The sequence below is a fragment of the Pipistrellus hanaki genome (genome assembly GCF_964339955.1).
Source record: "Pipistrellus hanaki genome assembly, chromosome: 1".
In the NCBI taxonomy this organism is placed as follows: domain Eukaryota; kingdom Metazoa; phylum Chordata; class Mammalia; order Chiroptera; family Vespertilionidae; genus Pipistrellus; species Pipistrellus hanaki.
This window is the reverse complement of record NC_140503.1, coordinates 122,171,786-122,187,206: the sequence shown is the minus strand read 5'-3', so window position 1 is coordinate 122,187,206 and position 15,421 is coordinate 122,171,786. Positions and strand designations below refer to the sequence as shown.

At 39.3% G+C, this 15,421-nt stretch overlaps 1 protein-coding gene across 2 annotated transcripts in view; it reads left to right on the top strand.

The window, feature by feature from the left end:
- NEBL (nebulette) overlaps positions 1-15,421 on the top strand; it is a 368,782-nt gene that overhangs the window by 176,342 nt on the left and 177,019 nt on the right. The window lies entirely within an intron of this gene.

Genomic DNA, 15,421 nt, shown 5'->3' with positions numbered 1-15,421 from the left:
AGGGAGTGAGACAAACTATTTTCCTGGGTTTGTGAAGCCAACATTAAAATGCCTTTTTTTTTTTTTTTGGCTTATATTAGTATTTAAGGCTGCTTTGGCCGACTATCCCGTGGGACTTAACCTTGAACCATTATGTTTATTTTTGAACGGAAGGTGTTTCTCTCTAGCCAGTGTTCCTGAAAACACGAGGTTTGAGCTTGTACCCGCATGGAAGACAGTGAGTGAAATCACCTGTGTGTTCAATGAGGTTGTCCACTGGGTGTTAGTGAGGGAGCTGTGACTAGAAGTGTGATGACGCTGAGGCTTTTACGGGATGTTTTGAGCATAGTTCTGATCAGACTTGGGAAAAGATGAAATTCTTGCCTGTTGGAAGAGGAAAATAGTACATTTAAAGTATGTTCAGTGTAAGAGATGATTCAAAAAGTATTGATACTTATATATTGTAGAAAGTGGCTATTGCTAACCAAAGCAGCAAGAAGGGCCAATGCTGGGGCAGTGATCACCAGCTAAGCCCCTCCCTGTGCCTTTTCTAGAACTCAGGGTGGTGGTGGCTGTGCGGCCATGGTCACACTGACCTTGAGGTGTGAGATGTGTGAAGCTCTCTTCGTTTTAGTGGCCCCTGATGACAGTTTGCAGAGGCTATGGGAGCATGAGTACAAAGTGGGGGAGACAGGGGAGGGATGTGATCAGGGAGACACACGAAGGTCCAATCACAAAGCTTTGGTGTCCAGACATTACCCAAGGACAGTGCAGCCACACGGATGCATTTTTAACGGAGGAATGAAGTGCCCAGATTGACAGTTTGAAAGCTCAGATTGGGTGCAGATTGCTGAGGGAATAGGACAGGCAGGGGGCCAGTAGGAAGGCTGTGCAGTCATCCAAGTGAGTGGTGGCTGGACTGTGGCAGGGGCAAAGGGAACAGAGCCCGGCGGGTGGGATTTGGGGTGGTAAGGAAAGAAAATCGTTAGCATTTGCAGCTGGGAGTTGGGTGGGATGTGAGAGGAAAAGGAATAAGAGGAAATCGAGAACCTGGAAATCAACTTGTTAATTTTATGTCGCAATGTCATGAATAGGGTAGACTCACAGGTCATTTCATTTTATACTAATAACCTGCATACTTTTCATTTAGAAAAGTGAAAGGATTTGGTGCTCTGATTATAGAATTTAATCCAGATGAGCCTTTCCTGGGACTGGGATTAAAAGGTCTCTAACCAGGGGACTGATTACAAAGATGGGGAATTTCTGATTGAACAAATTTAAATTTAAATCTTTATTCAGGCCTGTCCTTTAACTGGGGGATTGCCTAGCTGATGACATATATATTTTATATTTTGTTCTTTAATTTCTCCTGCAGTGTTTAAGAAATGTTGGGAGCCTTTTAAATTGAAAAAACAACACATACCACACATTTTGAAAAGGATTTACATTTTATGTTACACATAGTGATTTAAGATTAAATTTATGTCAGGTATATTATTTGATTCTCCTTGGACAAATACTATTTTCCCTCTTCTTGAGCAAATAGGAGAGATGAGTGAGGAGATTTAGCGCGAGTTCCAGATAAAACTGGGGGTATAATTATTCCTTGCATTGCACTGCTGAACTAAGCAGGGCTGCCTCAGAACCTGACTTAACCGATTACGGCAAAGGGTGGTTGGCAGGGAACTTTCAGAGGTACCATTCTCATGCTTTTGTTCCATTTGCCTTTCAAATTTAATGCTAGTTGGTGCAGACAAACACTACAGATTCCACAATGTTTTTCACCCCCGGTGAGGGGCCCTTTGGTTGCTTCAATCTCAGGCAAAGGGATTGGAGCTGCCAGTGGATCTGGTGGAATTAGTCTTTATCTGGCTCCAGCTTCTCCCCCACCTCCTCCTCCGGGCTTCTGGGCCAGGGTGCCCACCGTGGTTCTCTCCTCTCCTGCAGCCCTCGTCTTGTAGCTCTTTGTGAGAGCTGTTATCAATTTCAGTGGCTATGGTTTGTTGCCTCTATTTGTACTATAACTAGAAATTTGATAGGGTTATGTACCAGTCAGTGGATTTAGATGTCAGGTGTAGATGCAGCAAATCAACTCTGACAAGTAAAACGTCAGTGCAAAGGGTGGGGGTGGGGCGGGGCAAGGATGACCTACAGATCTAGGAAAGTAAAATACCTTGCAACCTCACTTTCTCTTTGAACTTGAGGTCAGTACCTTAGAACCTTTAATTGGTCCCTTCCTGAGTGAATGTGACATAGGGATTCCGGCTCCGATCCGCAGGGCGGTGACATGAAGGCTGCTTTTGGATGCTGGCATTCACGGAGATCTGACTTTGGGTGTTCTGATAAAAACAGCTGGGTCTGGAAACTTTTTTGACTGAAGCTGAGATTAAGGTCTCAAAAAACTAGACTTACTAATGCCAGAGTCAGTTTACGTCCATGTAACACAGAGAGCCTCGTGTTTTTAGTAAGCTCTGCTCCCTTCTTTAAGTGAGGTGAGGGCCCAATGCTTTGTATACCCTTGTCTCCCCAGGCTCTGCAGTCCAGCAAAGATTTGACGAGTACTCCTCACTGGTTTGCTACACAGTAAACACGCAATTTTGTGGACCTCGATTTAACAGACTTACTATAATGGACAAATGCTGGTCCGTATTTCATATGTGAAGATTACCATCCTGTTAATTTTAAAATGCTTTTAACCAAGATTTGGTTATAATTAAATCAACAGGTTATTTTTTTGTTATTAATTCAGTGTTATTTTTTAATAAATTAAAACACACTAGTGATTTCGCTGACATAAATATGACATACCTACAATTATAGTCCACATATTTAAATCCAAGAGTCACTGCTTGTAAACAGTGCCCAGATAATGGTTAGTACGTGATCACAACACACCCAGAGCGGTAATTTGCCTGCTCCTTTCTGGGGATCAAGCTGAATCCTGGGCATGGGTCCTGACAAGGAATCAAATGGTGACTTCTTGGTAGATGGGAAGATGCTCAGCCAATTGAGCCAAATGGCTGGGCTGCAGCAGTTTTAACTCGTGCCTGCCATGTTCCCACGAGTACGAAGTCTTGTCCCAGCCGTATGCATTTGTTTCCTGGAGGTGACTGGTGAATGCACGCGTTTGCTAGACTTAGTATAAATTTGAAATTATAGTAACACATATAGAAAACTTTTCTGTGAAATTAAACTTTTCATACGTACTTAATTTTAATTAGACAAACATGTCTACATAAATAAAAACAGGTAAATTAATTTGTCAATTTTTTAAACATAACACATTCGAAAAACCTACTTTATTATGTGTAATGGACGTTCAACTTTAACAGGCACCCCCTCATCCAAATTAGTTTGTTATATCGAGGTTTTATAGTATTGTCCTTTGAATGGGATTAACAGGTTTAAGTTTCCTAGAACCCTTCTGTTTCTTTCTTAATTGGTCAAATAATAGTACCTCTGAGCTTTCCCAATATCGAAATCTATTTACAGCCCACTTTGAATATACTGGGTGGGGCAAAAGTAGGTTTACAGTTGTGAGTTCTTGAAACACCAAGTTTATTAATTTGTTTTTTTAAGTTTTCACCCAAGGATATCTTTATTGATTTTATTTTTTAAGAGGGGAAGGGAGAGAGAAAGGAAGGGAGGAAGGGAGGGACGAAGGGATGGAGATAAGCATCATTTAGTTGCCTCCCATATGTGTCCTGATTGGGGATAGAACCCAAAGCTTAAGTGTGTGCCCTGGCCAGGAATCAAACCTGAAACCTTTCAGTGCATGGAACGAGGCTCCAACCAACTGAGCCATACCAGCCAGATCCTGAGTTTATTCATATATCATTATTTATTAACTACGGGCCCAGTGCATGAATTCATGCACCTTGAAAGGAACTGTGGGCCTGGAGGCTGCAGTAGGCACAGGGGTGGGTCTTGGCCCAGTCTCTCCTGCCATGGCTCCCATTCTCCCCTCTGTAGGCAGCCCCCTCCCGCTGGCGCCACTCCCTCACTTGAAGGTGCCAGACATGCTCGCACCTGCTGACAGTGCAGAGCGATTGGGGCCGGCAACAGCAGCGGGTATGAGTTGGGCTGGGGCCATCAGTGGGTGCAAGTGGCAGCTGCTGCCCCAGTCACCCCTCAGGAGCAGGGGGAGCTGGAAAAGCCCTCAGGGGTGATTGGGGCCAGCAGCTGCAGCTCACACCCACTGACAGTGCGGAGCGATCGGGAGTGGGTGAGAGTGGGGCTGTCGCCGGCAGCTTTTGAGAGGTGGCTGCCAGCCCCAGTCACCACTCAGGAGTAGGGACCAGGCGCCAGCAGCGGGTTTGAGTGGTGGCTCCGGTGCTGACTGTGGGTGTGAGCAGGAACAAAGAATTTTCGGTAACCACCAGAGGCTCACCCCGATGACAGTGACTGGTGCCCTGCCTTGGTCTGGCGCCCCCACTCACATGCTCCACCATCCTGCCATGGCTGACGCCCACCTGTTCCGTCAGCATGTCATAGTGACTGCTTGTTGGGTTGTTTGGTTGTTCCAGTTGTTCTGCTGTTCAATCTATTTGCATATAAGCCTTTTATTATATACTATATAATATATAATATTGTATAGGATTTTTGCATGACTTTTCATACTCAAACTCTAAACCTACTTTTGCCCCACCCTGTATAGCTTTGCCTTGGCATCTACCTGAGCAGAAAATTCCTCATTTGCCAGTGGTAGGTTGGATAGGAAGTAGTTTCCCTAGTAATGGTTAACATGAGTAAGAGATGCTGCTGGTATCTTCTCACTTAGTTTTGTGAAGTTACAGAACGAATGTAAAATCACTGATCAGCTGCCTCCTGTATGTCCCACATTGGAGACTGAGCCTGTAACCCAGGCGTGTGCCATACTGGGAATCGAACTATAACCTTCTGGTTCACAGGTCAGTGCTCAACCACTGAGCCATGCTGGCCAGAGTGAGTGTAGGTGTTCAAGTGCAGCTCATCTTGACAGAGACTTCAGTATACTCTGTAAGCACAATTCAAAGAAATAATGAATTTATATTCAGCATAGTTTTGTTGGAGTTTATTTAAAGCAATGAAACACACACAGTCTCTATAATAGCTCTTGCTACTGAAGTATTGATGGTGCTGACAAAGAGAAAACTCAGACCAGATGGTTTCCAAACAGTGGAACCACCTGGCTCTTTGGCAATGCCAATTTATTCCTGTTTCTCAAATAGCTGTACTTTCACAGACTGTGAAATCTATAAGTGAGATGTTCACGGGCTCAGGGGGCTCAGGCGGAACAACATTCCAAAATTGGGATTATTAGGGGACATTAAACACTTATCCACGTCAACTCAAACTGACCTCTCTCTTCCACGTCTATTACTTTTAGAGTCCCATTTTTTCTTCTTTCTCTTCGTAACTATGAAACTCAGTTCTTTATTTCCACATTGCAAATAAAAAAAAAACAACCACACTATTGCTTCTTGCTATGTTTATTCTGGAGAGAAAATTTGTACTTTGGGGAAAAGGAGTCACCCAGAGCCTATTAATGAATTCAGACCGAGGGGAGACTTTCAGGTCAGCAAGGGAAGAATATAGTAATTGCATGTGTAGCACCACGAAATCCCACTGAATCATGGAACTTGAAACTTCATAGAAATACAGCCAAGATAATATATTAATTGATGTGCAGATGTATGCAGTAGTCTTTCCAATTATAATGTTAAGTTAAATGTTGGGATTTCTTTTTTTAGATTATTTAGTATCTAATTTTTCATGTTGGATATCAGAGTCAATGTAAACGTGAAAATACTGAGTAATCTATAGACTTTTCTCAGTTGGTGCTTGAGGATGGCAATCATTTTAAAGCTGCAATTTGCAGTACTTACCCAAGGTTTTTACTCCCTCGTTGATGAATACCCACCGAGCATCCAATTGGTAGCATGTGTAACCATTCAAGGTCCGATACTGGCCAGAGTCTGTAACATGTAAGACAGTTTAAACGTTCCTTCAGATATTGTGCACACGATTGTTTGAATTCTAGTCTTTTAAAGGAAATAATTGTATAGTTTTGTTAAAATTACGTTTCATTCTAAGTGAAGGTCTTCGAAGTCTACAAAGTGTTTAAATTACCATCTTATTAGCATGGCAGGGAAGAAGGGAGCAAAAGCTTTCAGCACGGATGTGGGTTTGAATCCCGACTCTGCTGCTCACCAGAAAGTGATGCTAGGCTTGTGTCTTCACCACGAACCTGTAATTCAGTGTATTAATTAGGATTTTTGGTTGCCAGGGAAAAAGAACCCAATCCTCATTAACTTGAACAAGATGATAACTTTTTGAGGGTATTAGGGCACAGAAATCCAAGGGCAGGAATGTGTTTGTTTGGGCTTCAGGAACAGTGGGAATCAGGATTTAAATGCCACCAGACCAGGACTCTGTTTTTGGCAGGTGATGGGCATAGGCCTGATGTATTCTGGGGGTGGAGTACCTGGCTGTTGATAGTTCTCAAGTTTTAAATCATGGAGTTTTAGTTACCAGAGGGAGAGACTCACTTTAGATTTTGGGTCCTCACTCCCAAATCCCCCAAACATCTTGATTTGGACTAGTTTAGGTCAGATGACTGACTACCTTGGGGCCAATCAGTGGTGGTTAAGGAAGTGTTTTTTGTTTTAAAGATACTGGTGGGAGTGAGGCATGGGACTATTACTAGGAGGAAGGAGGCTTTGGGTGGGCCAAACAACAGGTTTTCTATTGAGGAACTAAATTTTTCATATGTAAAGAATGGTAAAATTGACATATCTTTTATGGAGTGGTTTTGAAGGTGAAACAAGTTAGTCAAATGTCTAGTGTAACGTCTGATACCTTGTAGTTCTTTAATAAGCCATAGCTGCTATTACATAGCAGGGAGGCAACGAGCCAGCATTTCTCAAAACTCACACTAGTTATCAATGTGAAACTCTGAGAATCCATTATTTTCCACTTCATTCTTCAACACTTCCAATATATTTATTTCTAATAGTTTCTTCTCTGTGTAAGACCTAGGTTTCTGGTTCTAATATAGATATATTAATAACCTGTTGACATTTATAGGAGTTTTATATTTTAAGTAAAATTTTGTGTTAAGGATTTAATCTTGAAAAATTTTGTATTAAAAGCCTTACTGAGATCTATGGGTTTTTCTGTGTGGTGAAAGCTGTCTATCATGGAAGTTAATCTCAGTGTCATTTGTGTGTACTGCATTTAGATTTATTCTTCTTTTGCATTTTTTCTTTTATCAGTTTGGTAGAAAAGAAGGAGCATTTTCTTATAGAAAAAAAGTCAGTGTTGCCTCATGGGTAATGCCATTGAAGTGTAGAAGGGCTGTTAGGACCAATTTTAAATGACATTATCAATCTGTTAGGGAGCAGGCATGTGGAAGAAGGGAGGGATCATCTGTCACCTTCATCAACTGTGACTCTGAGATGAAGGGCGGGCTATTTTTATTTTCATGACTGTTTCATGTTAGTTCAGCTCTGTTTGTTTACATTTGCTTGAGTTTGATTTTACCCTTATTTCTTTTCTATATCAAAGTTTGGATGTAGCTTTCTTTCCTGGATTACTAACTCCCTAATTCTTTTTTTTTTTTCTTAACTGGACATTATGCATTTCTTAATACTTTATAATTCTGACTATGCACACAGGAATGTTCCCTGTTGTGATTTATTATATTCTCCTTAATTTAACCTTGCATGGTATTTTCTGGTTCAAACTAATTTCAACATATTCCACTCTGTGTGTGAATTAGGCTATTTATATTTTAAAATTATAATCATGTAATGGGATGAGGTTGGCTTTCTCTAAGGGATTAATAGCTGAGAGAACACATGTCCAGAAATAAAAATTAATCATCTGAATTATTAAATGTTATTTAAAAATTAACATGGCAACAATAGAGCAGCAATACTCAAGGTCTGTGAATCCATTACTCTCCAGGACTACATAGGGTATTAGAATACTAATTGTTTTTGCTTCTGCAGTATCTGATAGTTACTTGGATGATACTTTAGTTTCCTGAAAAAGAAAATCACCATCACCAAATACTTAATTTGCTCCCCAGAGTAATTTATAACTTACAAGCAGAATTTGGTGGATTAGTTACATTTTTCTGTTGTGAAATTCTTTTTTTAATTTTTTATTTTTTTTTATTGATTTTTTACAGAGAGGAAGGGAGAGAGATAGAGAGCTAGAAACGTCGATGAGAGAGAAACACTGACCAGCTGCCTCCTGAACACCCCCTACTGGGGATGTGCCTGCAACCAATGTACATGCCCTTGACTGGAATCGAACCTGGGACCCTTCAGTCCGCAGACTAATGCTCTACCACTGAGCCAAACCGGTTTCGGCTCTGTTGTGAAATTCTTAGTGAAAATATGCAGTATGTGTATATATTTTAGGCTCTAATTTTCTTTATTAACACAGGCAAGATTGTTTGCTTTTAATCAATTTTCACCAATACTACAGTTTTGGCGATGGCATTCTTCCTTCTGGCCTGATCCTTATTAATCAAAACTTTAAATAATCACTTTGTTCAAAAGAAATACCCAGGAATACATTTTGAATGAAAAATGTAGACTGTGTTTAGCTTTTCTTTGGGTGATAATTTTTGTACTTTTTGTGACATCACAGAAACCATTACAGAAAATGAATGAGTTACAATTTGAAGTTGCGTAGATCTTCTGGAATGCTCTACTTAGAAATATTCAGTTGGTTCCATTTCCCTCTGTTTACAGGACATTACTTTTATCTTATTTGTGTTCAGTTTAATATTTTTATTTATGCATTTTTCATTGTCAGATGAAATGAAAGATAATGTCTAGGGAGATGCCAGAGAGAGACTTCTGCCCCCTCTTCAAACTCCTTTCCTTCATTGATAAAATGGGCATTAAAATGTATGGGAGAGAGGATTTCTCTGAAGATAATATAGGCAAAACATATTTTAATTTTCACTTAATTTTAAAATGTATATTCTATTTTGATCCACAGGAAGGAGCTCCTGAATGCAGGAGGCACAGGGCTGGTCCATGTGGTAGGATGTTCTCAATACAGCTCCTGGGATGTAGTAGACACTTAATAGATGTCACGAATTATTATCATCTCATTTAATTCTCACAAAAGTGCTGTCAATATGGTACTACAATTATGCTCATTTTGTGCATGAGTAAACTGAGGCTCAGAGAGATTCAGTAACTTGCCTAAGGTCACACAGCTAATAAGAGATGGAACCAGAGCCCAGGACATGCTTGTCAAATTCTGAGCTTGAGCTGTTAACTCATAAGCTACATGTAAGTGTCTTAGGGGTGATTTTTAAATATCTTATTGAGAAATTAATTAAGATATGCCTTATTATGCAGGCAGAATATTTATTTCAAATGAAATTGAGACTTCACTGTCTTTAACTGAAAACAGTTCAGTTAAAATAAAGGGATTCCAACTGTAGTAAAGCTGGGTTGTGAATATGAACAGAATGGACAAATCTGTAAATATCAGTAAATACCCCAGTAAATGCCCTGAGAGGCTAATTTAAGACTTAAAAATCTATGAAAATTGGTTTTAATGCTTTTTAATTATGTTTGAAAAGGTAATTAAGAATTTAATTTTATATAATTAACCATACACTTACAAATTATCACATTAATTGATAAAAAAGCAAATTTGCTTTTTGAGCTCATTTGACTTAACGTTTGTTAAAATTAACTTCACCTTAAAAAAGACCTTAATCAGATTTTCCTTTGTAGTTGTTTAATTTCCATGTAGCATGATAAGATTAGCCAGTTTTCTGCCGTTTAGACATTAAAAATACAAAACTAGATAGAATTCAATCATGAAATAGTTATGAAGCTTTTAATCCATGCTTAGCACCAAGCAAAATGTGGTGAGATAGAAAGAAGCAAATGGCACACGTTCTCCAGGACTTTAAAACCTACAGAACCATGTAAGAGAGGACACAACTGAGTGCTGGATTTTGTAGATCAAGCTAAGAATTTTGCATGTAGTTTAAAAATGATACCAACCTCATAATCTACCCTTGATAAAATGTAAAGTATCCATCATGCCATGAAAGATAATAAAATTGGTATTGATTTCATGGTATCAGGTGGAGAGTTTGTGTGAAATAAAGGGGAAAATAACATGAACCAGTAATAAATATGTCTGTAGACTTTAGGTTTCCATTAAACATATCCTGACAAGGTAAGCTGCTTTCAGGCTAAATGATATTCTCCTTTTGTTGACCCTCTGGCCCTAGATTCTTCTTAGGCGTCTGTCTATCTATCATGATAGATTGGCCAAGGACCCCATCCCACTGCTACTGTTGCTCATCATTTATTCCATGCATGGGATCTCTTTTGCAACACTCTTTCACCCTATTTCACCCTTTTTGCCTCAGTTCAGTGTTTGCCAAAATACTAGTAGTTAAATGTCTTCATTGAAATGAAGAAACTTAAAGTGACTAAACTAACTTTCTGCATAGGGATATCCACTGGCTCACTCACCATTTACAAAAACCCAACTCTTGCCTTTAGCTGACTGAAAATATCAACTGATTCTGATTCTCATCTTCTCTTTCTATTCTCCTGCTCATGACTTTGGTTCAACCTCTGGGTACTTAGCTTCCCCATCTGGGGTTTTAAAACTCTGCCCATACTTTCTTTGTAAAATATTTGGTCTGTACAAAATAATATATGGAGTGTACATGAAAGCTGTACAGTGCGATAATAAAAGGATCATGTGTGCATCTACTTTCCAACTTAAGAACTTGAACATCACCAGGAACAGCGAGGCTCCCCTTCCATGAGCAGCTCTCATTATTCCTCTGATGTCATGCACATCAAGTCCCCCCCCCCCCCATTTATTTACCACATATATATGTATTCCTTGCTTTCCCCCTTCAACAAAATGTTTCTGACATTCATCCATGTGAGCCATGCAGCTGGAGTTCATTTATTTTTATTCCTGGATAATATTGCATTGTATGAAAATATACTAATTTGTTTGTTGTCCTATGATGGATGTCTAAGTTGCTTCCAGTTTTTTTTTTTTTAATAATACAATTGTGTTATTGTGGACATATTGGTCTATGTCTCCATATGCTCATGGTCAAGAGTTTCTTTGGAGAGGAGCATAGTTGGGGATGGAGTTGCTGAGTGTCCATCTTTGACCTCATTGCTGACTCTTATTTAATCTCCTTTCAATTTATTGTTCAACAATTGACCAGTCTCTGGTTCCATTGACTTCTTTAAGAACAAATGGCTTTCTGCCTAAGAATGGCCTGTTTTTTTGGTGGTTTTAATTTTCCACATTTATTTATATTGTTATAACAGTAACATTTATGGTTCTTGCAGTATTTGGGGGAGAGAACTCATCTCTCAGAATTAGAACATAATTCAGTTTGCAGCTCTGCTCACTATTTTGTCACTGTGAGCCTTTTTCTTATGCTGGGCAGGCACCACCCTGGCTTCTAGTATGAACTTTTGAGTGTTACTTGCTGATGACTCCCAACACAAAATATCACTGAACACACACACTTTGGTAGAAATGATCATATTCAAGTAATACATGTCATTTGTTTAGTAAGAAGGAGGAAACTAATATTTGCTAATGACCTACTAAGGGCATGTCCTTGCTTGACCTTTTTACATGTCATTTATGTTAACCATCTGAACATTGTGTAGCATATTGCTTTTTCCATTTTATAGCTGGGATCAAGAGTGTTAGAGAAATTGAACAAATCAAGACCACAGAACAAAATTAGGGTTTAAATTCAGGCCTTTTGACTCTTGATTTAGGGTTCTAATCTATAGTACAGAAACATAAATATTTATATGTGTGTGTGTGTGTGTGTGTGTGTGTGTGTGTGTGTGTATGTGTACCTATGCAGATACATACATATGGATTATGTCAATACTAAGTAGCACTCAATATTTGAAATACATTTTTATGGTACTTCTGAAGAAAAATATGGCAAATCGTATGGCGTGTTGTATATATTTCTTACATTTGACTTTAAGAATGCATTTCAATGTGCCTTTATTCACTTTTGAAGGGATCAGCCCAAAAGAAACTAAGACTGCATTACTTTTCATGTAGAGTACATTCTCTTTCTGAACTCACAGTGGCAACTTGATTCTGCACTCCCTTCTCTTGTGTTCTTCCCGACCTATTCTGACTGGAGTATGGAGCTCACCTGCCATCCTAGAGGGGAGTGGGCTGGGGACCTTGTGAAAAGGGTAAAGGGATTAAGCAAAGAAAAAAAAAATCATGGACACAGACAACAGTATGGTGATTGCCAGAGGGAAAGGAAGATGGCGGGGGAGTAGAAGAAGGTAAGGGGAGGTAGTTGGGGATAGAAGGAGACTTGACTTGGGGTGATGAACACACAATGCAATATACAGATGATGTGTTGTACAATCATATACCTGAAACCTGCATAATGTTATTAACCACTGTCAATTCAATAAATTCAATAAAAAGGTCAGAAATAAATTCCTGACCTTTCTCACTTCCTTTCTAGCTTCATTTTCTCTTAGACTCACCACTAGCATACCATTTATTCTACTTATCTAGACCTTGTGCCTTCTATTTCCCAGGATAATGTAACCTTCCAGAGGTGTGGGATCATTGACACCCCCCCCCCCCTTTTTTTTTTGCTGTATTGTTCCACACCTGGAATAGTACTTGGCATTTGAATTGGATATTCAAATGGATTGAATAAATGGACATTTGAGGAGGATATTCCAGAGAATGGCATTCTGAGAATACCGCCATTGCTATTTGTCGGATCATCACGAGGTACTTTTTTAACAGCAGAGTAAGCAAGCGATGAGATGATAATTTTGTATCCCGTTTTGGAGTGTCAGGGAAGAAAAGGCATTTTTACTGAGGAAAGAGGAGTTTCTAAGAAAACTTTATAAGAGGCTTGATGAATGATTTGAGTTAATGTTGGATGCTTATATATAAAAGCACTTGCTATGGACTGTTTGTTCTCCCGCCCCTCTGCCCAGTTGTTATGCTGAGACCTAATCCCCAATGTGACGGTATTAGGAGGTGGGGCTTATGTCATGAAGGTGGAGACCTCAGGAATGGGATTAGTGCCCTTCTCAAAGAGACCCCACAGAGCTCCCTCACGCCTTTCTTCAATTAAAGTTACAGTGGTCTTTGAACCAGAAGCAGGCTTCTATCAGATACCAATCTGTCAGTGCCTTGGTTTTGGACTTCCCAGCCTCCAGAATGATGAGAGAGCAATTTCTGTTGTTTGTAAGCTACCAGTCTATGGCATTTTTATTATAGCTGCCTGTATGGTCTAAAAGATGAAAACTATGGCCAGCAGTTTCTTTCCAAATATGGTCTAGATCTGTGCTTCTTAGCTAATCTCCTGGGTCTTTCCCCTTCACCAGATGCTGCAGCCAAATGGATCCACTTTTCAGTCCCTGAATATGAGATTCCTCTCTTAAATCTGGAACTGGGTCAGACTTTCTCCTTCTGTTTCCATCCCTCTTCTTTCTTCCCTTCTCCATCACTTCCTCCTTTTTAATCATTTGTTAAGTAACTCCATGGGCCTGGTGTTATGCTGGGTTCTGGGATCACAGCGATGAATAAGATCTAGACCTTGTCACCAAGTTCCATGTGTTCTAGACCTCGCAGGGAGCTAGGATGTAGGGTGGGAGTGTAGAAAAGAGAGGCACCGACTAATGCCTGGACTGCAGTGAAGATGGACTGGGTGGGCTGGTGCTTGAGTTGGTGCTGAGACTATATAGGTTTGGTTGAGGATCTCACTGTTAAAAGAATTACACATCTTCTAAAATTCTGCAAACCACTTAAGAAAATGATTGTATCCTCTTCAGTATAGTTGAGGCCAGCCCAAATCATGATTCTTATGTGTCTTGTGAATGTGGAAAGGGCTATTAAATGGTAATTAGTTTAAAAATTATGATTCTAGGATTTAATAGTTTTTCTATTCAGTTCTTTCTTTGAAAATTACCATTAAAAAACCCTCAAACTAATCACAGAAATATGTGCTTGTGCTTTCCCTGAAACTGGTGTTAATGATGTAAGAACTTGGCTTATAGTTTTTCCTTCTTAATTCTTCATGCCTGTTGCTATCATAACATTCGCATTGTTCTTTCTTTTGCTATTTTACTGTTCTCTGCCCTAGTGCCAAGTTCGGGCAAAGCTAAATGGCTTCCCTGCTTAGTTGTGCATAAAACACCAAGAATGTACTGGTGTGCGTATCTTCACACATGCTAAGAGATTGATGGTTTGAATGTTAATTTCATTTAGCATTTTCTTTTAAAAAATACTTTTAATGAGAGGAAGGGAGAAGGAGAGAGAGATTGAAACATCAATGACCAGAGAGAACCGTTGATCAGTTGTCTCCTGCATATTCCCTATTGGGGATCGAGCCCAAAACCTGACATGTGCCCTTGACCGGAATCTAACCCTGGACTCTTCAAGTCTGCAGGCTGACACTCTATCCACTGAGCCAAATCGGGTAGGGCCATTGGACATTTTCTGTGGAAGAAAAAAAGGGTGATAAAGTCCTTTTATTTAGGGAAATAAAGTAAGGGTTTTAGTACTTTTATAAATTTAAATAAAAATCTGTAGAGAAAATTAGATATTTTAAAGTTTAAGGTAATGAGACCATCCACATCTTTCTATTTGTTGTCATCTGGGATTTAGTTTTCTATCAAGCTTTTCTGCTGAAAGGAAATCTTCCAGTGGTTTCAAGAACAATAATGCCTGAGAGAACGGAATATTTGAATACAGACCAGAAACAGTCATTCCATGCTGAACTAAGGAAACTTGTAAAATTTATACTTAAAGTTACACTTACTGAATCATATTTTTACTAGCTTGCTTAAATGTTAATTATTAATATATGTTTTAATTTGAAACTGATGATTATGAATGTAAAGTGGGTTATCAAACTGTTTTAATATTTCTTAATATTTAGGCTCCTAAAGAAATAGGAGCAGTCAGAGTGATATAATCATCTCAGTCATTGACAAACAGAATATTTAACTGGCATGACAGGTATCATCATTATGCTAATAATAGGAGATAGGGCTCTAGTAAGATTAAGCATTAGTTATTCAATTCCCTTAAGGAAATGGCAATATTCAGCTTCACTGGGTTATAATTAGAAACAAAGTGTATTTAAACACCAAAAAATAAAAATCTTAGGTACCTCAGCACAGTTTGCTAAGGGCATGTGCTTCAAGCCTTTTAATCTCTAGGTGTGGCTTATTGTATAAATACTTCCATAGGCATTTACATACTTGTCATTTAGCAATACAGCAATGTGTAATCATACCCACATGCTCTGCCTTATGAAATATAATGGAAACTTTCTAAGGACAGGGGAGCTGCTGCTGATTTTGTATGTCTTTCTCATCCATAGTGCAATCCTGGCTCAAAAAGGTGCTTTGTC